Here is a 23,959-nt window from a genome sequence, read left to right as displayed (position 1 = left end):
ATATAAAATAATCCCTAAACCAGAACTCTGCAAACCAGCTTTATACATTTTATGGATAAGACTCTGCAATTCTGCATATTTCAAATTATTCTAAACTAAGGCAAATCTTGCTTTTTACTTTTTTTTGTCTTTATAGTTAACACACAAGACAGCTTTGGACTTGCATTAGACAGAAGAATGAGGCCGTTGATAAATCAGCTACAAGCCATTAATTATTGACTTTCACTGATTTTTAGTTACAATATAAATATTTTTGGGTTTTTTTTTATTTGGAACTTCCTTTTCTTCGAAATTATCAAAAAATTCTGAATCAAACCTTCAACATTCACTGTCCATAGGATAAGATAAAATCCTCTGGGGTAACAAATCTCTGCTGAGAAAACTGACAGCCTGCATGTCCCCTCAGGCAATACTCAGCACTAGGGATTATTAGACATTAAGAACTAAAAACTGCTTTTCAGCCCTGACAAATCAAGGGCAGGCTGATTTGCAGTACTTTGTACTTACAAAGCTACTGACAATCTCCAATACACACACCTTCTCATCAGAGACTTTGTTTCTCACTGTCATTTAGCAAGTTTTATTAACAGCAACATAAAATATTTTGGGTAAGTTTCATTTGGATTTAAGTTTATCCACATGTTTTTAGGAAAACTGAGATGGAGTGAACTTTCTGTTAAAACACCTTAATTGAAAAAAGAGGTTCAGAGTTTTAAAACAAGGTTAAAAAGCTGTTTCCAAGTCATCCTTACTGTTTGCATAGAATACAGCACAGCACAGTTGGATTTTAAAGCAGTAAGCAAGGATTTTCTTGAACTAACGAGTAACTCAGAAAAAAAGATACTCTCAGGGAAGCTGAAGATATTAAAACAAAACTTTCTGCATTTTGGCGGCCCATTTACACATTACAGGTTATTCTAGAAAGTTTTTTTCAGACTGGAGGATTTATCTTACCAAAACAGTTAAAATTATGGACCAGAAGAACAACTCACAGAAGCTAATGAAAAACTTTGCGGGGGGGGGGCAGGTATTTTATCCTCAGACACCAGGAATACCTGAAGTGACATCAGTAATTACAGGACATGTCCAGCGCAGGTATCATCAACAAGTGATGCCCTACTGCAGGCAGAGCACTCCCCACGGCTCTGAACTCAGGAGGCACTACTGAGGTCTGGAGCCAAAAACGCCAGGAGAAGCAAGCTGACACCATGGGCAGGCAGGCAGGCTCAGTGCCAGACTCCCTTTCTCTCCCCCCATTACACAGGCCAGTGGCACAGTTCCCCACAACACCAAAGGGCTCCTTCCACCTAGCACCAGAGCAAAGAATGAGGACCATGTGTACAGCGATTCAGGTATCTGACTTGGAAAGAGCACAGGGTGGCTATAAACTGCTTGACAGACACCCAAAACAAAACACCAAACCCTGCCCTCCAATGGACCCCACAGCTTGGCTCTGGCATCCCCCTTTGCCCTGAATGTGTCCACAACCCCTGGGTCAAGCTTCTCAACCATTCCAAGACTGGACCCATGAGAGGGGATAACTTTGATGGGAATCCAACACAGGACTTCAAAGACTTTTTGCAAATATATGCCTGCTCTGAGCACAGAAGCAGCGATCCCTGTCTTCCCTGTAACTCCAAGGAAAGTGAGAGTGCCACAGAGGTACTTGTGAGGGCCAGAGGAGCTTCTCTGCACTATCAACAACTACTCTGCACAAACAACACCCTGTAAATGCATTTGATGCATGCGAGATGCAAACAAAAGTCTGCCTCCCTCTCTATACCCAGAAAAGCAGTTCAAACATCAGCATCTCAGAGGAGCCCCGTGGTAGGCACGGACATGCTGATGCCAGGGGGTGGGGCTGCCCTGGCTGCACTGCTCCCTAGCTGAGGAGTTGGGATGGATCCTCCCCTGACACCCCTAGGAGCCCATTGAGGTCCCAGCCTCCAGGGAACCCCCATAACCTTCGTGATGCCTGACATACAGCTTTCCTGGTGGTCTACAATGGAGGAGTCCAATGGTAATGGTGGGGAGGGTGCTCAGCTACCTTGGGAGCACTCCCAAGCCAATGCAGCCCTGAGCTGGACCCAGAACTCTGCAACAAACCCAGACAGGTACAGTTTGTGTACTTCTGTCCAGTCAGACCTCGAGTCTTACCTCAAAGAATGAGAGATTCGGGATGCAGAGGTAAAGGGACATAAATGTAGTCATTGATCCACTGCCATTTGACAAGCAGAGGACATCTGATATGGGTTGCCACTCTGCTCTTGACCAGTAGAGCTGTTGCAAAGCCAACTGCTACCAGCGGTTGGGCAGGGGGCTGAGTGTTGTTTCCAGAATGAATCAAAACAGAGCCTGTCATTAGGCAAAAATGTGCATGTAAACTATGGGAAACCCTCCCAGGAGCAGACAGCAGAGAGATCTGCTATGCAGGCACTGAGGAGAGCTGTGCACTGAACAAGTTAGTGTGGTGCTTGTATGCATGTGCAAATCCGTGGGGTAGGTAGGAATGTGCAAAGGGACATTTCTTTCCCTCCTAAAGGGCTGCAAGTACCTCTCAGCAATACTAAAGTCTCCAGAACGCTTCTCAGAAGACCACTGTATCACATCTAAAAAACCCAGCCTCTCTGGCTCATGGATTGTTGCCTCTGTTAAGGAGGCAGTATATCAAAATGAAACAATTCCCAGCCAGTGACTAGCCACAGATTTCTGGCAGTGACCAATCCACAACTACAAACAAGAATAGTAAAAACTGACCCATACAAAAAAAAACCCATTACTTTTCCTAAAGAGAAGGAGGCAAAGTAAGGAGTAATTCTCCATAGGCTATACATTCACAATCTGTGAACAACTCACAGCAACTTATAACATGCTGCAAGTGCAAAGCAGTGAAATTCAAACGTCTCTAAAAACCACAGATTAGTAACTTGTGCTTATGTAAATACACAGCTTTCAAGCCTCAGCCATCCTGGCCATAGCTCTTCTGGGAAAAATGAACAAATCTTGGCTGAGGTTCTCACGAGCAAGTGGTGATACTGAGCGCCTCCAGCTTTTAGGTGTCCAATCAGAAATACTTTCAGAGGCTTCATTTTCTACTCATACCGCACACACCCTCTTCCAATCATATCCCTTCAGGGAATATTTATCTTTAAAAGTAAGCAAATAAGTAAAGGTCAGACGCACACACATTATTTTGTTCATTCTCCTCTCAGTATTCTCTCTGACATGAAGATGTAATACTGTGCCAGAATCAGAGACAAGAGGATAAAGAACACATGTTTGAAGACTGATATATATTTTTTTAACAGACCTTAAAGATGCCCCAAATCATAATTACCTGCAAGAAGCTTTAAGTATCTTATCTTAAAGAGTCTTTTCCAACCTAATTGACTCTGTGATCCTATGATTCTATATCCGTAGTTTCATCTGAAAAAATCCTAGCTTACATGATCTACCCCAAGTCATGCAAAGTTGGTGGCAAAACCAGGAAATAAATGTATATATTTACAGTTACAATGTACTGCTTAACTACAAGATCATTATTTTGGGACTGGACTGCATAGACTGATACGGCTTTTTGCGTTTTTAATTAATATAATGTATCTCATTTTGAACTAGGGTGCAGGGAGTTATGAATAACAAATTCTTTGTATGAGAACTTAAAATAGGATTTTAAAAAATGTAAAAACCTATCTGAACATATAATTGCCTCCATTTCTGAAAGGAGGATTTAATATATAAGCTGTTTTGGTGGTCTAGTGAGTATATATATATATATGTGTGATTCCTTTTTCCCCCCTTTGCAGGAATGGATTACTGAGATTTGTACCAGGACAGTGAAAAAATACCCTTATTTTGAAAATAATCAGAATGTAAGTGTTTACATTCCCTAATAATACAGATACTATAACGCACTACATAGAAAACCCAAAGAGCCATGGCTTTGCATAGAGAATCACTAATCTCATTGCCATCTACATGCCTGCACAGCAATCGTGCTATGGATATCTTGTACAAACTGATCAGATCTACCAATACTTCACAGTACCTGCTATAGAGGCAATATAATCACAAAATAACAGTGTAATTCAGTGGCAGAATTTCTGTGAAAGGAGATTTTACAGGTTAATAATATCAGTGACTACAACCAGTAAAGGGATTATAAATGTGGCCTTCAGTATCTGAAACTACAGAGCATTTTCTGAAAGACACTTTCATCCTAAATGCTTGAAAGATCCTCTCAGTGCACCATCTGCTACCTATCGGGCACCTAGAGAGGGTCAGGAGTTCTTCTCAGAAAGATGTATTACTGCAGGATACTTTCCAAGTATATGCTAACAATATGAAGGCTATCAGGTCTGTGTACTCCAGTTGTCATAATTTTGCATGACATAGTATCCAATATTTTTATAGATAAGGCTAGGATTTTTTCACAGAGAAGGCTATTTATATGAAGAGTTTCAGATACTGAGTCTTGCTTTTGCATTTATTAAAGCCACAAATAGCTTTTTGAATATTAATACTACTAGATTTTTCTGTCAGGACAGTTGTAAGCAATTATTAATAGGTTCGGTTCTACATCTTCTCATGCGTCAAAATGGACAAAGGAAACGCTTAACACCCATTTTGGTTGGATCATCCAAATAATACAATTCTTTGAATAATTCTGCAGAACAGGAAATGTTTGGAGAGCCTTGAGAACAAATGGGACTATCTTGAGCCTCCTTCAAAGGACTACCAACCATCTCCTCTAGCAGATTCCTATGCTATGCTTCCCTTCTTCTCCCATCATGGTATCTGTTCTCACACACTGCCTCGGTCTCACGTGAAGAAGCTTCTGACCTTGGACCATTAATTTTACATTTACATATGTAACAATTTATTTTATGCATTTTTGTATTAGTTCATAGCATGCATCTGGCTGTAGTACACAATGTGTTTTAAACTTTCTGTTGTTACAGTGCCTAAAATATAAGGTTCTTCCCTGAGGCAATTTGATACTACAGCCACACCTTTCATATTGTCTTGGCTGGGCTGCAGACCCAAGAAGTTAACTCCGTTATGTAAACAATGATAAGAAAAGCATCAAATATCCCTATTCATTAAAGAACATCCAGGCTAACTAATCAGTCTAAAATACAAGTATTTCTCCTGGTGTAATTTCACAAATAACAAAAAGCGTATGTGGAGATACAGGCTGCATCTTCTATTTGAAGCTGACCTGGAAAAAATTTACTGAGCATTATCTAGGCTGTAACAAACATAAAACAGCGAAGATTGGTACATTAAAAGCTTATTTAATTTCAATTGTTTGTGAGAAGTATTTACAGGTTGTCTTGCTTCTAGCACCAATGCTTAGCTTTTTGAGTAGATTCTACTATTTTCTTTATAGATTTCAGTCTTGGGTGTACAAGGGAGAAAATGAATCACTTTGGTAGGTGAGTATCAGAGCAAAGGAAAAGAAAAAAAAATCAGTCATTGTGGTCCTTCATACTAACATGAAACTCCATTTTTTGGAGAAAGTTCTCTCTATCTTCTTTTCTTAATGGCTTTCTCTGGCAACCTCATTCCCATTCTCCTATTTTCCTACTGAATAAGGGAAAACAAAAGTGAAACCACAATGTATTTTGGGAAGGGTGTTTGCATGATAGAGTTCAGGGGAGAATTATGAAATTATTTGGGTTTCATCCCCAATGCAGTCTTTAGGGCATTTTACAATTCCAATCAGCTCTTATGTTCACTCATATGATGCAACTGAAATCCATTTTGCAGGAGTTGATAGGGGAACGTTAGTAAGGCCATCCCAACTTCCAGAGAGTACACGATTTAGGCAAACCTCATAGTACTGAAGACCCCCATTTCAAGACAGGTCAAGCCCATTTCACAGCTAGATATGACTCTGTATTTGGAGGGCAGAGAGAAGGAAGAAAAGAAAATCTTATTTAAATCAAATCCCCTTTTGAGGGCTTTTTTTTGCCTGCAGATCTGCCATAAGACTAGTTCAGGCACTTGCAGAAGGAACACAAATGTGAAAACACGTACCCACCGTGGACTGTGATTGTAAAGCAACTTTAAAGAAACATGGCTAGAATATTGCAATACTACTCATTTTCATGTGTGAAAATCCCTTTGGTGCTTTCCAGTTAATAAGGATGAAAGGAGAAGAAAAAAAAAGAAAAAAAAGAGAGAGAACAGAACATGGGAAAAAATTATAGGGCTGCATAGGCAGCCTCGAAGGAACATGGACTGAACAACCTTTGAAGTACCCAATTCTAAAATGAGATCATATGAGAAAATTTTAAAGCAATAAAAGTGAACCCTCAGAAACAAGTGTAAGTTACAGCCTGAAGTGCTTTATCACAGCTCCACAAACCCTCTTCCATAAACCTTAGTTGCTTGAAAAGTTTATTTACTTCGAGGCACAAATTGAACTGACTGGGGGGAAGGGGGGTGTGAAGGGGCAGGAGGGATCTGTAGTTTTCCCAAAGGCATGTCGAGAAACAAGGCCTGCATCTCAATGCATCAAAATCATTACAGGAGATGAATTGTCTTCTGCCAGCCTTCAAGGAGGCATTTTCTACTCAGGGTTAAGAAGAACAAACACCAGTGCCTTATGTGCTTCTTCAACAAAACTCCTGCCCTCTGGAAAGCAAAGCCTTGAATTTAACAACATGCCTATAGGTATGTAAAATCACAAACTAACTTCTAAGTCTGTTGCCTCACAAAATTATGCCTGGGCTAATGGTAAAACTTCTGTGCCACACAATATACCTGAGCTGATTTGGAGGAAACATGCCTGTTTACACAGCACTATGCAGAGCTGGGCAGAGATAACTAGATCACATTGTGGAATTAATATCAGCATAACATCACTCTTGAGTTAATCAGCCATGTCTTTCAGTGGGGCTAACTAATCCACACACAAAACTCTGCTGATGTGGATATGCCCCTTCCAGATAGAAATCTGCCCAGCCACACTAATCCGAGAGGCCTCCGGTTTTTATGATGCACACAAACTTGACTTTAAGCATCCTCAGCATCTCCATTATCCCAGGCTTCGCCCTTAATCAATGGAGAGAAACAGGCACATGAACACCATTCACTTGACGTAGACATCCATATAGGGAAAAGGAATGATGAGCTAGAATTGCCAGTTTCTCTCTGCTGACTCTGAAAGAAGCCTGGAGGATTAGCTCAGACACCACACAAGTGCCTCTATGCGGTCAGAAAAACCCATTCCTCCACACCCAAAGTTACCACAGCTGTCTGAGCTAGAGTAATGCTGGCTGCCTCCCTGTACAGTGCCTTTAAACCTATGGGTAACAGCTCACTGAAAAAATAGAAATGCATGACACTGTTGCTATTCATATTCTTCAAGCACAGAATAGAGAGAAAGTGATAGGTTAAGAAAGTGGCCAAGAACGGTCATGGGTTTTTGCATCTAGATTGTGTTTTGCTGCCACCAGAGCAGAAGGCTGGCTCCAGTCTCAGCACTTCCATTCACATGGCACTGCCTGGCCACAGGACTGGCTGGAATTAGCAAGAGGAAATAACCCTCACCACCCCAGGGAAAGGCAGTGCTTCACCCTGCACATGGTGACCTGCCTGGTCACTTAACAGCCCTCACCTGAGTACATGCAGACCTTGCTTAGGTGGAAAGCAGCCATGGCTCAGGATCCCAAGCAGATTGGGGTATCTCATACTATGGGGACAATCCAGTGCAAAGACTGTCTAAACCACTGAAAACAAGGCATGTTTACTCATCCTTCTTTTCACAAACTTCACCTGTGTTCAGATAGTAGCTGTAAAAGAGATCACTTTAGATATTGCTTGAGCTTGTGTGCTATAGCATACCGTAGTTACTTTTAAATAGAGTTAAATGGCAATGCTATCAATATAACTTGTGTTGGGAAACTGTCACAGATTTGTAACACTTTCTATTTCCAGCCTTATAGTTTAGCTAACACCAGGTTCTTTAAGACCCAAATTTTGTACCCTATACATGTGACTGCTTGTTATGTAGTTTTAAAGTAACCCACAGGAGCCCTGGGAAAAAATACAGCTAGGCTGCTGCAGGAAAGAAATTGCTCAGCCTGGAGACTTGCTCAGAGCCATTTAGAGATCTTCCCCGATTTTACAATTGAGATAAGTACAGATTTTAAAACTATACAAATGCTGAACCATTTGTTTTGGAAGATTTAACAAAATGAAGCCTCTAAATTCAATCCTTCAAGTTACAAAAGACTCCATCCAGGGCAGTTGTTATGGTACGTTGACTTCATCTTCTAAGGCAACTTTCCCTCTTTATTCCTAAGCCCTGTAACACCCTGCAAGCCCCAAGGGCACCCCTGCAGCAATCTTTGGAGAAAGAAAGACAGAGAGGGAAAGTTGTCCTTGGATTTATTTAGCGAGAAAGAGGCCAAATCTGGGACACGGAAAAAGGTTTTCATAGAGTCAGAGCTCTTGTGGATTTGTACAATCATCCATGCACATGGAATATATTGAACCTTGAACCTAAACTAAGGTCAAGCAAGTTTAAGGCTTGATACAGATGTTTCACAGAACTCTGGTAAACGAAGGTGAATGTTACTGTTAAAGCAAGAGAAAAAACAAGCTATAAAAATGGTTGGTAGATTGTTTATTTTTCTTTTCAGTCCATTGTCGAGTTTACTTTGTCCCCCTTAAGCCCAGCACTGGTATTTCCTGCATCTGGGTGATGACAGCAATCTCTTATACACCACATAAAACAGATTTAGAAGTTTGAAAGTCACTGCTGGCCTGGTTTCTCCCCGGAAACATAACCCTCCAGCACCAGGGAATATTTGCATTTTCCTCATTTGTCTTTAATTTATAAAAATACCAATTCCCTTCTGGTGCACCAACAGAAAAAAAAAAAGATAAATTCATTATAAGAAAAGTAGCAGCCCCTCCGTAACCAGCAAGAGAGCTGCTGAACCGAGATTACTTCTTTTTCTTAATTAAGTTACAGAACAATCCAAAGAGAAGTCCCTCAAGGAAAATTAACACAATGACTGCTAAGAAAGATACTATGATCACTTGTGTTTAGCCAATTACTTTTCCTCCTTTGGCATGAATGGGTTTGAAACGATGCTCAGAAAAGGGGCCAAGACTTTCTAAGTGCTCAATGCCATGACGGAGCATAGGCCAATATGGAAAAAATCCCCCTTCCGAACAAGTTCTGACGAATAGCAATACTGTTATCGGTTCTGAAACTGGAATGAGTCTCCAGATTTGGCAAAGGCAGGAGAAAAGCAAGTTCAGAAACAATTTGGAAAACTTAAAAACTTTGAGGAAATCTGCAGTAAAAGAAATTGATGTAATAATAAGATTTCAGTTGCAAAAAGCTTAGCATAAGTGATCTTTGTGCTGGTTTTGGTTGGGATATAGTTAATTTCCTTCATAGTAGCTAGGATGAGGCTATGTTCTGGATTTCTGCTGAAAACAGTATTGATAATAGAGAGGTTTTAGGCATTGGTGAGCAGTGCTTATACAGAGTCAAGGCCTTTTCTGCTCCTCACACCACCCCAACAATGAGTAAGCTGGGGCTGCAAAACAAGTTGGGAGAGGGCAGCTGATCCCAACTGAACAAAAAATATCCCAGGCCATCATTGTGCTTAGCAATGTAAAGTTGGAGAAAGAAAAAGGAAGGAGGGATATTCAGAGTAATGGGGTTTATCTTCCCACTTAACTGTTCTGTGTGATGGAGCTTGACTTCCCTGGAGATGGCTGAACACTCACCTGCACATAGGAAGTGCTGAATGAATTCCTTGTTTTGCTTTGCTTTCACTCAGCCTATTAAACTGTCTTTATCTCAAACCACAAGTTTTCTCACTTTTACTTTTCCAATTCTCTCCCTCATTCCACCAGAGGTGAAAGTAACTGAGCAGCTGTGTGCAGCTTAGTCGCAGGCTGGGGTTAATCCATAGTAGTCCTTTTTGGCACCTAATGTGGGGCTTGAAGGGTTCAAGATAGCATATTTGATCGGAATGTGCTAGATCAAATTTATAGCTGCTATTGCTGTGAGGCTGCTGTGCTTACCATGGGGCTTCCTTTCTTTACTACTGTGTATTAGAGTCTAGTCCTTGTTAGTGGCTGCTTTTCGCTTTCACTGCTAGCTGTACCGCTTATCACCTTACTGTGCCTGGGAACATTTTGATAACAACAACGGTGATGTGCCTGGGCTGACAGATGTCCAGGGCATCGCTGCCGTTTCTGTGCTGCTGTACTGGACAGGCTGGAATTCCAGTGTGGACTCAAGTTGAAGGGACATTGACCTGTAGATGAGTCCATGTGGGAACAGGACAATCCAAAGCATCTGTGGCCGTGGTTATGTCTGTGCTGCAGCAGGTACACCTCTGAAGGGATTGTGGCCCAACAATAAGTCCACACTGGAGAAGGTACATCTCAAAGAAGATGTGCGTAAGTCTACACTGCAGCAGCTATACCCCTGAAGATGATATTGTGACTCATAGATAAAGCTCCACAAGTTCAGAAGATTAAAGAGGTATTCTATGGCATTTTGCATTGACAAGAAATCTCAGGCTGTTTTTTAGAAGTTTCACTTTAGAAACAGAATCCTCTAGCACCAATAATCAGCCCCAAACGTACTAAAACCGTGGCACAACCAGCCTAGTGGGATAGTTGCAAGGAAGTGGGTTTAAAAAAAAACAAAGGAAGACACAGGTAGCTTTTAGAAAGTACTTGCAACATGGAAGGATTCAGACTACCAAATAAGTGAACTTTTCAGACAAACAGGAGCAAGACCTGAACTGAGCAACTCATCTGCATAGTCATAGGAGCAAGGTTGAATATGACTTTTTAAAAGCTTTACTAGTTCATTGTTCCATCATTCCCCCAGCCTAACAGTGAAGATCATATGGAAAAAATAGACAAAACATGAATAAGAAGATTATGTTTAAAGTGCTGGAAATACTGGAAACAATTATAAAGTGTGTCCAGTGAGTTCTGTGATCCCAAATAAATCGATACTGTATACAAAGAAAAAAAAAAGTCAACCTTGTGCCATGAGACATTAAGAAGGAATGGAGGTGCTTGCATTAAAAAACTAAGAATGAGGCCACCCACTTCAAGTTTAGAGAGACAAAATCATTATTTAGGGCAAGAGCATTTGTAGAACAATCATTAGAAGGAAACAAATTTAATCCAGTATAAATATATACAAACAACACAGGCAGCTGAATTACACAAGAAAAGGATAAAACCAATGATGAGGTCTAGTGAAGGTTAAGTCCACTGAGACACATTTGAAGAATTTAGAGGGCAGAACAAAGACTAACTGAGATGGCTGACACCCTGATCCTGTGCATGGGATCCGGAAAACATCAGGAAAAGCTGAAAGAAAAAAAAATGTACAGACTATGGACAGCTCTGGGAAACAGAACTGCTCTATATACTAATGCCACAGTAACCCTGGAAGGGGAGTGAGTAGTTCATATAGTTGTACAGGCATAAGGATTGAGGACAGAAAAATTCCCTATAAGAGGAGAATATATGACATGTAAGCAAAGACTGTACACAAACACTATGCAAGAAAATTGTCAACTGTATCTGCCACTGTGCCACTGGATCAAACAACTAGCTAGATTCTATCTGGATTGTGGAGCGAGCAGCAACATGACCACTGCGATTGTGATGAGCAGCAATATGAGACAGGAGAAATGTGACCTAGTGCTGGTGGTGCACGAAGCTGCCAATAAGAACATCATGAAGCTAAAGATGCTATCATTTGGCATTTATAGTAGATGACTCAGAGGAGTACCACCCACTGCTGGGCAATGGGACATGGCAAGACACTGATTTGAATGCAATACAACACCACAACTCCTTCATCTAATACCCTGAGGATGAACAGGCACTGAGGGTCACGCAGTGCTCTGGGTGAACATATAAGCTAAATTTCAAAGACATGAACACCTAAAACACAAGGTAGAGCCAAGGGAAAACACACTAAATACAGAGGTTTTCATGCTTTAGGAGAGCTGTTGAATCCAGCAACCCTGCAAAAAGGCACTGTAGCTGTAGAAACTAGTAGACTAGATCAGCTGCCTTAGCAAAAAAATAGAAGGAAAAAATACCAGAGGACATACACCAATTCAAAAATGCTTAGAAAAAAATCAAAGCAAAGAAGTCAAAACCCATTAGCACCAGCTGAGGCAATACTACTAAGATATATCCAGGGCATCTTTGTTTATGGTGATAAAAGTAGGCCTGGCACACTGCCACACCTATTGGCTACCAAATATAAATAACACCAAGGGCACAAGCCTTGCCTACTGTAAATTGAACCAAACGTGAGAAAAGACTCATGTCTTAGTGTTGCTCCCATTGTAGAGGACGATATTAAGAAAAGGCTTTTCAGGACTGTTAAGAACTGGTTTCAGTTATTCCTAAACACAAGTGGAGTAGGAGTCTGAAATGGAAAAGTAATACAACTTCCTGCTTTGGACATGGAAGCTCAGTCATAAATCCAAGATCTTCAAGAAACACCCAGCCACAGGTGGAGAGAGTGTTTGACTATCGTTCCAGATTCGATATGCATCAGTGATGTGATGCTTGTACCCAGTTAATATCCGGCAACGCTCAGGAAGGTGAGGGTGGTGGGCAGCCAGGAAGTCAAAGCCGAGACAGTGAAAACAGGCAAAGGCAGCCATGAGATGCCAGCTTTAAGGCCCTACAAGCATGAGGAGCAAAAAGAGCAAAAACACCAACAGGGAAGCCCAGAAACAAAGCTAGCCACCCATAGGCTTCTATCAGTAATGCCTAGTGGACACATTATAAACTAAAAAATAAACAATTAAAAAAGAGTATGTCAAATTGAGAAGGATCTAGCAGTCAACAGACTAGAGCAATCCCAGCAGCTCATTCCCAAGCCATGAAAGGGAGCAACAATCCAGCCTCCCCCAGACAAACAACAAAAACCCCAAACCCGCTTGTGAAATCAACCAAGTGACAACAGCTCATGCATACTGTTTATGTGCACCTGGATTTAATGATAGCCAAAGCTGCAGTGCTCTTATCTCACTAAAGGTAGCTTCTCTTACCAACATGGTGTCCACTCATGTTAACTGTGCATTGCTAGAATATAATGGTTTTTATACATGTTAATTTAAGAGTCCTGCACTAAACTGTGTATGACTTTTCAACCATGTGCCTGGCTTCACTTTGAAGTCTCACATTCAGAGTTCTCAAATTTCCACGTGTACTAATAACATTACCTAAAGTACATAGATGCTTACACATAGTCTGTTAGGATGTCAAACACATATTTTGTGTTCAAACTGGGTGTAGCAATAAAATACACAGAATTACTTCCCCCAAAAAATTAAACTTCCCTTGTCTCACTAGGAAAGATTTTCAATTACTATCAGCATGGCCCAGCTGGATCGTAATTAGACTAAAATGTAGATGTTACATGCTTCAGAACAGCAGTTATGGAAATGCCAGTACTGCAGTCATAGGCTGACTTTGCAGGAAGCTGGGACTATACCTTGCCAGAGCTCCTTCAGAGAAAGGCTTCCAGGCTTCCAACACTGAGCAAGCAGGTGGTGGATTTAGAGACTACAATCTCTTGATGTGAATGAATAACGTGACTTTACACTGGGGTAGAACATGACCTCCTCTCTATCCTACTTATTTCGCTCGCTGCCTTCTCCAGATCTGAACCCTGCAAGCAGGATGGAGTGACTGCAGCAGGTAATTACGTGTTATTATTGTTGCATTAGAGTAGCTATTCAGTAATTTAGCACATAGTATTAACTAAACCTATTCACTTGAAGAACGTAAGAATCAGCCTCAAAGTAGTAATTAACAAATTATTCCTGAACAGGTATCACTGAAGACTAAGTCAGGCTATCATTTTTCTATAAATCACCAGCAAAATGCTGACTTCTTCCGTAGAGTAAACACAATTTAAGCAGATTACATAAGTCTCAAAAGGCATGAGACCTATACTTAAATCAGTGTTGCTGGATGTGAAGCCCTACACTGCTAGTCAGCAGAATTTTTGGAGCACCTCCTTAGGATTTAAGAGTGATTTACTACTATGCTGAGTGAACAAGCCCAAGATCTAAATATCACTGATTAAACTCCACACACTCCTGGGGAAGAAAACAGAGCTCTTGTTTATATGTGCAAAATAATCACTGACACCTCCGATGCTCTGGTTTTGTTACAGAGTAGCATGCTATCACAAAAACATTGGGATCCCTGTCAATGTACACAACAGTTTTAATGGCCCGTGGCATAAAAGGACGTTAATTTATTGCCTTTTCATTTTGATCTTGCAAAGCCCCCCTGCTCTTCAGAGACATTTATATGTGCTTGACTTGAGTCCTTCATATTACAGGTATCAAACTGATCCATAAAAGGTTTTGCTTGAGACCAAATACTGGGGCAGAAAGCATAGAGAGAATGAATGTTAAATTTACGTAGGGGAAAACGTGCTCTAAGTTCCTAAAGTTAACTCAACGGCTCTCTTCATAAGCCACATTTCACTGGGTGGTTTGGGGGGCTATTTAAGAGAGCTTTTCCATAGCAGGTAACATTCTCCAGTGAAACGGCGCTGATCAGTTTTGGCGCCCGTATTTGCACCTGCACTGCAGGCTCCAGCAGGCACCGCGGGTGAGTCGAGCCCCCCCAGTTCCCCGTTCCCCGGAGCGAGCCAGGCCGCCCTTCCTGCTCCGCTCCCGGAGACCTGGACGGGACTGGACGGGAGGCGCGGCGGTGCCGGTGCCGCCGCAGCACCGCCCACCGCGGCTGCCAGGCGCGGGCTGGCAGCAGCCTCTGGTGGCGGGAGCGCGCAGGGGCGGCCGGGCCCGGCGGTGCGGAGCGCGGATGGGGAAGAGAAGGAGGGCGCACTGCGGCGGTAACCGGCCCTCCAGCCGGTACCCAGCGGGTTATGCGAACCGTAACTGAGCATCTTTGCGTCTGGGGGTGGGGCGGCGGGGGCTGCGCAGCGTTAAGAGTCGGGTAAAGCACGAGGCGAGGAGCGGTGTTTGGCTGCGAAGTGCTATGGTTTTCTTCCTTCCGACTGCTTAGAAAAGCACTCGAGAAGTTCCTCCAGGTTTTCAAACTTTCATCTAAAGACACCTGTAGAAAAGGTAACCAAAACTCTGCTCAGCGACGTGAAGAGGCACCACTACTGTGGGTAGCCTGGGTCACTCTTAAAGGCATAAGTAGCAAAGACAACAAACTCGGACTTTTACTGGATAGACAACAACAAATTACAGCTTAGTCATACAGGTACATTTTTACATAAGCCACATCACTGAGAATAAAAGCCCTCACACAGAGGAAAAGATGCACCCGTTGGTTTGAAGCAGAACACAAAGTAAGAGCACATGAGAAGTTGCTGGGAAGTAAATCCAGTCCCTAACACCAGCGTGCTCACTGGCTGTCTTAATTTCCTAGTGAAAGAGTTGCTGAGTGAAGATCATTTTCCAATCGATGTGATTAGTATAAACAATTTTAGCCTTCATTACCCCCATGTGCAGTTTTTCACGAGAGTATTTTTCCAAGCTTTTGGAAATGCGGAAGTTACAAGCACCTTAGAAAAGAGTCCCAGCAGAACAGCAGCAATCTGATCTAATACCATACCAATTTACTGCAAGGTTTTTTATCCAGCTGGCAGAGGGGAATCACCTAACCTGAATAATTCATTCCATAAGAAATCATTATCACCACACAACCAGGTAAAGAGAATGTAAAAAAAAAAAAAAAAAATTAAAAGCATTTAATCATCTTGAAAGTAAATTTGTTCTAATGGGCAAGAAGTTGAAGCATAAACAACAGCATTATATTGTTAATAGTGTAACAATGTTTACAGCCTAAAAAGAACTTGTCTTTTGACATGAAACACCTTCACTGACTTACTGATTCATCTGAACTCGCATTTTCCCTTTGCTTTGAAATTAAAGCCAATGTTGTTCAGAGTATTCTTTTCATTCTAAGAAAACTAACCTTATGGCAAATGAACTTTACCCTGGAGATGTGGGAGGGACTGAGAACATCGCTGGTTGGTAAAATATCACATATCCGCACTTTCACCCCTCTTCCAATTCACCTGGGGCTGTTTCCTCCAAATTTTTCTCAGCAGCCTTAAGAGACAGGGCACAGGAAGACACCAGAAGATACTGCTCAAGGAGCACAGAGCTGCTCTCCTTGTAAGCATGGCCTGACAGAAAGGAAAAATTCCATCCTTCAAACTGGCTCTACCTGATGGGGAAGGAATGCTCACCCACCTACCACAACTCCTATCACCACTGAATACCTCCAGAAACGTGCGAACACCCTTCCCACTCTGGTAAGCTGGTGCTTCCTGTTAGAAACACTGCAGCACACCATGTTTAGACAAAATTTTGGTGACCCTGAGGGAAACCCCTGATGTTCATGCCACAGCTTGTGCTCACACAGGGAGCTCAGCAGTCAACCTACTGAGAACGTTACAGGAAAAGGCAGGGCAAGAGATTTGTCTTCCCCCTATCCAACAGGGACCAGTGAAAACAGAACATATGCATCCTCCTCAGCAGGAGTCAAATGAATGGCAAGAGTTAACACAGGTGAAACTCTTGATGGAGAGCCTCAGCTCCCAAGTTCCTGCTCCTACTGATGCAAACGGAGCATGTGGTCAGCCACCACTTGAAAAAACACCCACAAGCTCCCAGCTAAGCCAAGTAGACCTCTCATTTCCAAGTGTGAAGCAGAACTGACAACAAAAGCAAAGATTTTAAACAGAAAGCCCTGTAGCTGCTTTTTGTTTTGGTCTCATTAGAGTTACCAGTGGAGGGCAGACAGTGAGCTGTGGGTTTCTCAAGTGCTAACAGATTTGTAGCTGCAATTTAATCTGCATAAAGTTGGCCTTCACACAGGTACCTTGTAGAAAATCTAACATGAGTTTAAATTGAACTGAATTCTCCCAACCAGTCTCTGCACAAATGAAAGTTAACAGTCAAGGGAATGAATCTTCTCCGTCACCACACCCACAGGGTTCATTGGGCCTTTGCCTTGTTTCTTTCCACTCCTCTAAACTTCTTTAACCTTTACTCACCAGTTCAAGTGCTCACTCTCTTTATTTACAGCTTCAGAGTCCTCTACACTTACTTAGGGGTTTGGTAGTGCAGCAAAGAGACTTTCCAGCCATCAGACTGGGGGCTGGACACAAAGCCAGGTGCCACCTAAACCTTGGCTAAGGGAACTGCCAAACAGCCATTTGGTTTTAACTGATAATTCACCCATCATGCAGAGGCCCATGTCTTGTCTGAAGCAAAATGTAGGATCCATGCAAACCCACCTTAGAGCATTAATGCAACAAGAATGGGGCGTACTGTTTCTAATACTGATAATTTAAAACCTTCAGTAAAAGGAAGCATGAAAGAAGATATGAAGGGAAGAAAGAGAGAGCATCACCTTTTTTCCTCTTACGCTACAAGCTCTGCATCTTTTTGGGGTGGGGTGGTTGGTTGTTTTATTTTTCAGTTATACCCGGAATTCCCCTTTCAGTCAGTGCAGTGTTCTACACTGCTGAGCAATAGGGCTTTTGTGGCTAGTTTGGGGGGAAAATAAAAGAAACAAACAAAGAAGTATATATACGAACTTCTCTGACAGAATGTAAATCAGATGTTATTTGTCACCTATGAGGTATCATATCACAGTCAAAATAGGGTAGAGAGAGTAATTCCTTTCTATCATGGTAACACTTCGGTGGCTGGAATTTAAGATGCACAAATCCCAATACCAAGATTGCTGTACTAAGGTAGTATTAAGACTTAGTTTTACTGTAAAAGGTCAACAGTTTCTAGCAGGGATGGGTTCCACCTGCGCACACTGACTTCATGGCTTTTTTCAGAGACTCCACAAAACCCAAACGCTTTAAGAGAGAAGCAGATTTCACTTGGCCATAGGCTGGCCCAACCCTGGCTCTATCCCACCTCGTGTCCCAAAGCACCTACCAGGCAGTCTTCATTTTTCTCACTCAAAAAATGGACATGAAAACTGCCTCCCAGCTCTTCCACCTCTCTATTGGTAAGAATTTGCTTATTTCTCTCCTGCTTTGCCATCTTGATGCATCCAAGCACCTTACAGCCTCCAAGTCTCATTCTCTAGTGTTCGTTCTCAAAGAAACATTCTGCAAACAGTTGCTCATCTGAGCAAGGACAAAGCCCTTCCTTTTCCCACAAGACACAGCTTTTAATTTTAACAGTTAAGTTGAAGGTCAATTTGCTTGGTACATGACTACATGTCCAGCTACAAAGAGTTTAAACTGAAAGGGGAGATACAATTAAAACGTAAATTTCCACATAAAATGAACCACCCCACCCCCCAAAAAAAAAAAAAAAGGAAGGCTTGTCTGCATGTTGAAAAATAAAGACTGAATTTAGCAAAAAGGAATATGCTGAGACACTCCAACATGTACATTCTTAGTGAATGTATTATTTGGGAGGCTGCTGACACAGGAAACAAACAGAAGATCAGGAATCAGAACCATAGAATAGTCAGGGTTGGAAAGGACCTTAAGATCATCTAGTTCCAACCCCCCTGCCATGGGCAGGGACACCTCACACTAAACCATGTCACACAAGGCTCTGTCCAGCCTGGCCTTGAACACTGCCAGGGATGGAGCATTCACAACTTCCTTCGGCAACCCATTCCAGTGCCTCACCACCCTTACAGTAAAGAATTTCTTCCTTATATCCAATCTAAACTTCCCCTCTTTAAGTTTTAACCTGTTCCACCTTGTCCTATCACTACAGTCCCTAATGAAGAGTCCCTCCCCAACAGCCTTATAGCCCCCCTTCAGATAGTGGAAGGCTGCTATGAGGTCTCCACGCAGCCTTCTCTTCTCCAGGCTGAACAGCCCCAACTTTCTCAGCCTGTCTTCATATGGGAGGTGCTCCAGCCCCCTGATCATCCTTATGGCCATCTTGCAGAAAGCTGGGGGTTTTAGCATTAGCAGTATGCATTTTAACCTCTATGTGGCAATGAAAAAAAAAAAAACCAAACAAAAAAAAAACATTAATTCTCTTAATTTTTCATTTTCTTGTTTGAAACAAAAGTATATATTTCGTATTTACACCGTGCTTTCCCTATGTACCTTTAGATACCCTCAAGACAATTAAGCCTAATTTCTGTGAAGGGTTCAGCCCCAGCTGCCCATGCCATAAACATACAGTAGTCATGTGGTAATCAGTTCCCATTAGGTAAATCAAATTTAAATTCTATCCCAAGACAGAGTGCTTCAGTCACTGGCTGTATGATTGATAGACTCTGGACAGAAAGTGAAAGCCACGTGAACAACTTACACTGGGTTTCAGTGTTTGGGAATGAGAGGAAAAAATCCTTGTAATTTACTGTTGACCCCAGATAATGGGTTTTTTTCCTCCTGTACTATAGCTGTTTGCATCTGAAAGGTATATCAGCAGTTTTTGTAGGTTTTACGTGTAGAAATCACAAAAAGTCAAGCTGCGGTAAGGAACTGATAGAATCAGACTAAAAAAATTCATCGCTCTTCATTGACAAAACCCCAGACTCAGGTATTCTGGTGCTTCTTAGACAGATTTTTCATTCATTTTGAGAGCATGCATGCAGATAAATTGACTAAGCTTTTATCTTTTAAGTTCATTTCAGATAGCTCTAGGATCTGTCCTAACTCTCGTTGTAATTCATTTCTGAGAAAGTAATTTTTCTCTGATTTCTAAGATTTTGTATAAAGACCAAAAGGATCTTCTTGTTACTCTCTTGACAAAGTAAGATTGTGCAATCTTGGTTGGTGTTTGGTGTTTTTTTTTTTTTTTTCAAATCAGAAAGAGGTAGCTTTTGCATCTTAATTTGGTTAAAGAAACAGACAACACGGACCCCCATTTAGAAGATCCTGAACTCTGACAGGAGGCATAACCAAATTACCAATTCAATACTTGCAGCAGCAAAAGTCATTAGCATTGGTCATGAAGCTCAGTTAGATGGATCATACAAAAACCAACAGCCTGAAATCCTGTTACCCTTGAAGCTGACAGTAAAAAACTCACAGATTCCAGTGAGTTCATCAGTCGGCTATAGCCTTGACAGAGAAACAACCTGGAACTTTGTAATGCATATAGTAACCATTTTCCCAAAGACATATGTTATCTACATACAATCATATCAAGTCATAAATGTAATATTCTTTGTGCTGCAGAGGTGGGATCTGAACTGATTTGCAGACGGTGCTGCCAGAAGAGATGGACAAGCCACCAAGAGACTCTACAGCAGTCTTCTAATAATGCCTGCCTTTTACAGAGCCTGACCTCTTTTCACCTTGTTAAAAGCAGTAAGTAGTAAGTAATAGATCTTGTCAAAGGTTACTCTGTAGAATAACCTCTGGAGATATTAGATAGAGGTGTCCAGAGAAATACCACAAAAAGGTGCTGACAAGGAAACCAAGGGGATTATGATTAGGAAGTGTGAATAAGCTAAGGTTTCAAACATACTCAGATTTTGGTTAGAAATACTGAAGTACAGGAAGGAAATGTTCTACATACCATCAAGCCACCAAAAAAAAAATACACTTGAAAAGACAAGTTAAAGAGCCATCACATGGAGATTAAATACACCACAAGATCTAAGAAAAGCTGCAAGAAATGCAATTCCACACTTAACTAGGAAAAGCAAGAATTTCTTCCTCCACAAAACCCAGTATGTATCATGAGAAAAATTGAGAAACTAATTTGCTCAATGGCAAGCTAAAAATCTGCACCTATAAAACATTAATTGTTCCTTCAGCTCCCTTTTAATCCATCCTTGCGTGTTCAAATTAATCTAAACTTTTATGAGAACTTCCACCAGATAATTCCCAATGGCAGGTTTCCATTTAAGACAACCTCATTTCCCCTAAAGAAGAGATAATTTTTGAAAGACCCTGAACACCTAAGCCAGTGGCATAATCAAGAAAGATTATTTCTCTACTTACTACAATTTCTGAATTTAACAATTAAGCAGTGATTTAACTGAAAAAAAACCCAAATTATTTCTGACAGCATCCCTAGAGGACAGCCTCTACCAAATTCGTCTCAGAAGTTGCCATACAAAGACTTGGTTTCTTTCAGCATTTTTTTGTCTGATCCTATCAGCTGATTAAGACAATTCTGCACTGCTCTCCAGGGAAGGCAGTCATGTCTGTCCCAGTCAAATCAGACCTTAGTCTTAGGAAATATTCAGGAGATCTGGCCAATAAGAGCCCCCTAGCCAGCCATGTGAAGTTCTCAACCCCAGTTTTCCAGGAGCTTGCCCTCATCTTACATGCACAGCATTATATTCTGCAGACAAGAAAGGTAAAGAGACCCAAGTCCCCAAAACAGTGCAGACAAGCAAGGACAGGCATCAACCTGAAAGACTTCATTCAGTACCAAAGGAAAAACAGACTCATCTCTGAGAGCTTCAGTGCCCTGTATCTTCCTTACTATAAGTCAATTTTCGAAGGAGATGTATCTCATCTTTTAAAAAATGTTGAAATTGAGTATTTTGACTTTTTGACATATTTTTCTCCCCCTTCATTTTGGCTGGAGCTAGTCACAAAATCTGATCTGTAAGTGTGAACACTTTCAGGACTCTGCATTTCACAGCAAATGTCTTTGTGTGAAAGTCTGTGGTATTTTTTTCCCCTTAAAAAAAAAAGGTCACCAGCCTGTCTGCACAGGACAGATGAACTCGCCTCCAAAGCTACTGCTCACAGGACACCCACCTAACCCTTCAGAACTGCTACTTGGTTTAGCTCAGGATTGGATGGGGCTGAAGAGAAAACCTGTGGCCCAACTGTCTTCTCTGCCCAACGGCAAGGAAGTCCCCTCTGTGCTAAATATGGGGCTTGGCAAGAGACAAGAGGTTCTGCCAGGACCTTGCCACTTTAGAGGCCATCTCACATACACCATACTTGAGCACATGGCTTAAAGCAGAGTTGGTCTTTAGATGGACAAATAACCAGCATTTTAATGTGGGCACCAAAAGGATAGCGCTTTTTTAGCATATATTTTGAAGATAGCTATTAGAAAGACACTGAGTATATGAGGAAAATGCTATCTGCAGAATTATAAAAGGCTAAAAAAGTACCCGTATTTGCATTTTTGTTTAACTCTTTCACAACCACACTTTATCAAAGATCAGTTATTTCCACAGCACTTAGCACTTACTTTTACCTTTTTCTGCCCCAGCAGTAAGCTACACCGTTTGTTGCTATGCATCATCTGCTATGTACACAAGAGTCTGTCCATACAAACCATTTGGCTGATTGCAGACTTTGTTTTGCTCTTAAAATTCTGTGATGTCAGGCTACAAATGATCAGTATTTTACAAACCATGTCCTCCATGCGATACATGCCCGCTTCAGGTGCTGCACTGCATTAAAGTCGCTGTAAATGGAGACACGGGCACCTCCCTGTATTTTCTAAGCACTGGAGATTTATTTGAATTTTTTCTTGGGTTTTCTGAAGGCACCTGAACCCTGGTGACAGACAATTTTATTAGTCAGGAAAGGCATGAGGTGTCTTCCACTGCCACATTCACACATGCTGTGTGTTGCATGCTCACACACCATGTAATGTGGCCACATGGCTCAGCAGCACTCCCAACGCCACATCTCCTAATGTCTGAAGAGGGTGTTTCCTTGAAAGAAGAGATACAGGGGAAAGCTCATTGTACACAGTATACCAAGCCAACACTTCGCTGCAAGGCATCCTCAGTACATTTAAGCTATCTGAAACCAACACAGCAAATTCTAATTAAAAAAACCCAAACCCAACAAATAACGTATTCCCATGACTAGCTTGATAAGACAGTCATCATCATATCTCTTATTGTCCTCATTATAAATTAATTTAGCATCAATTACAGTACTCAAAATATTTCTCCTAAGATTATTCTGCCCCTAAAAATGTTCAGTCTGTTGAAAAGCATTTGGCTGATGGTGCAATGACTAAAAGTGAAAACTGGAAGACTGACAGCCTAGAAATAGACTGTCTTAATATTTCAGAATACCAGTTTTTTGGTAAGAAAAATTGTATCAAATTAGACAGCACAAGAGAGAAAATACAAGATGTAGCATCCTAACTGCTACAGAGGGAGTGATGTTTTTCAAAGTGCTTCCTTGTGTATCATGCAAACTCAATTCAGATAATCCAGTAAGAGGTTCAAATGTAAGGCCACAGTATAGCAGTAAAATAAACTATATGGAATACCTAAATTTTAGGGTATTATTAAGTTGATTGACTCATCTGGGATTCATTGATTTTAACTGTTTAGGTTAAAAACAACCCACTGGAATTTTTCATTCAGGAACAAAAAAATTAAAAAGGGGGGGGGCATGCATGCCATTCAATAGCTTATTTTTCACAACACCTATCTGACAACACATAGCTGCATTCATTAGCCCCAAAGCTAATGGGGAATACAAAATCATTCTTGATAACTCTACAGATCATGTTCAATAGAACACAGTAGGAAGCTTTCTCCTTATTTTGTGTAATATAACAGAGGCCAGAAATGTTTTATACCGAAGCAGAATTTTTGTACCATTAAGGTATGTACAGAATATCAACTCTTATTGTCACTCTTCGTGTCGAAAGACTCCCTGAAGGCTACAGAATTAGAGCACGTACATTTTTAGCTCTCCGTTGAAGAGATGGAGGGTATCTCCATCTTTTAACAAAGAGCTTTTCTCACAAGAACTTGCTAGGAGTTTGAATTAATGAGGAATTAACTTTCATCTCAGCAGTTCTACTAAACTTTGGGGAAAAAGGACACAATGACACTAGTCCCCGAGTGCCCTCAATGCCCATTGACTTCAATGGGGATTGAGATGGGTCCTTCTTTTAGTTGACACAGCACCTTGCAGAATTAGATCCAGTCCCCTTCTCGTCTTCCTAACAATGTTTTTTTCCCACTAGCTGCTTGATTT

General features: G+C 41.4%; 1 protein-coding gene across 5 annotated transcripts in view; it reads right to left on the bottom strand.

Annotated features, from left to right (window-relative positions):
• The window catches only part of CREB5 (cAMP responsive element binding protein 5), a 254,418-nt gene that overhangs the window by 221,176 nt on the left and 9,283 nt on the right, over nucleotides 1-23,959 (bottom strand). The gene's annotated exons all lie outside the window — the stretch shown is intronic.

This window comes from Neopsephotus bourkii, unplaced genomic scaffold (genome assembly GCF_033783945.1).
Source record: "Neopsephotus bourkii isolate Nb327-2 ecotype Australia unplaced genomic scaffold, CSIRO-AGI_Nbou_v1 NB_549, whole genome shotgun sequence".
Taxonomy (NCBI): domain Eukaryota; kingdom Metazoa; phylum Chordata; class Aves; order Psittaciformes; family Psittacidae; genus Neopsephotus; species Neopsephotus bourkii.
The sequence above is the reverse complement of the archived record's forward strand: the minus strand, read 5'-3'. Positions and strand labels throughout refer to the sequence as shown.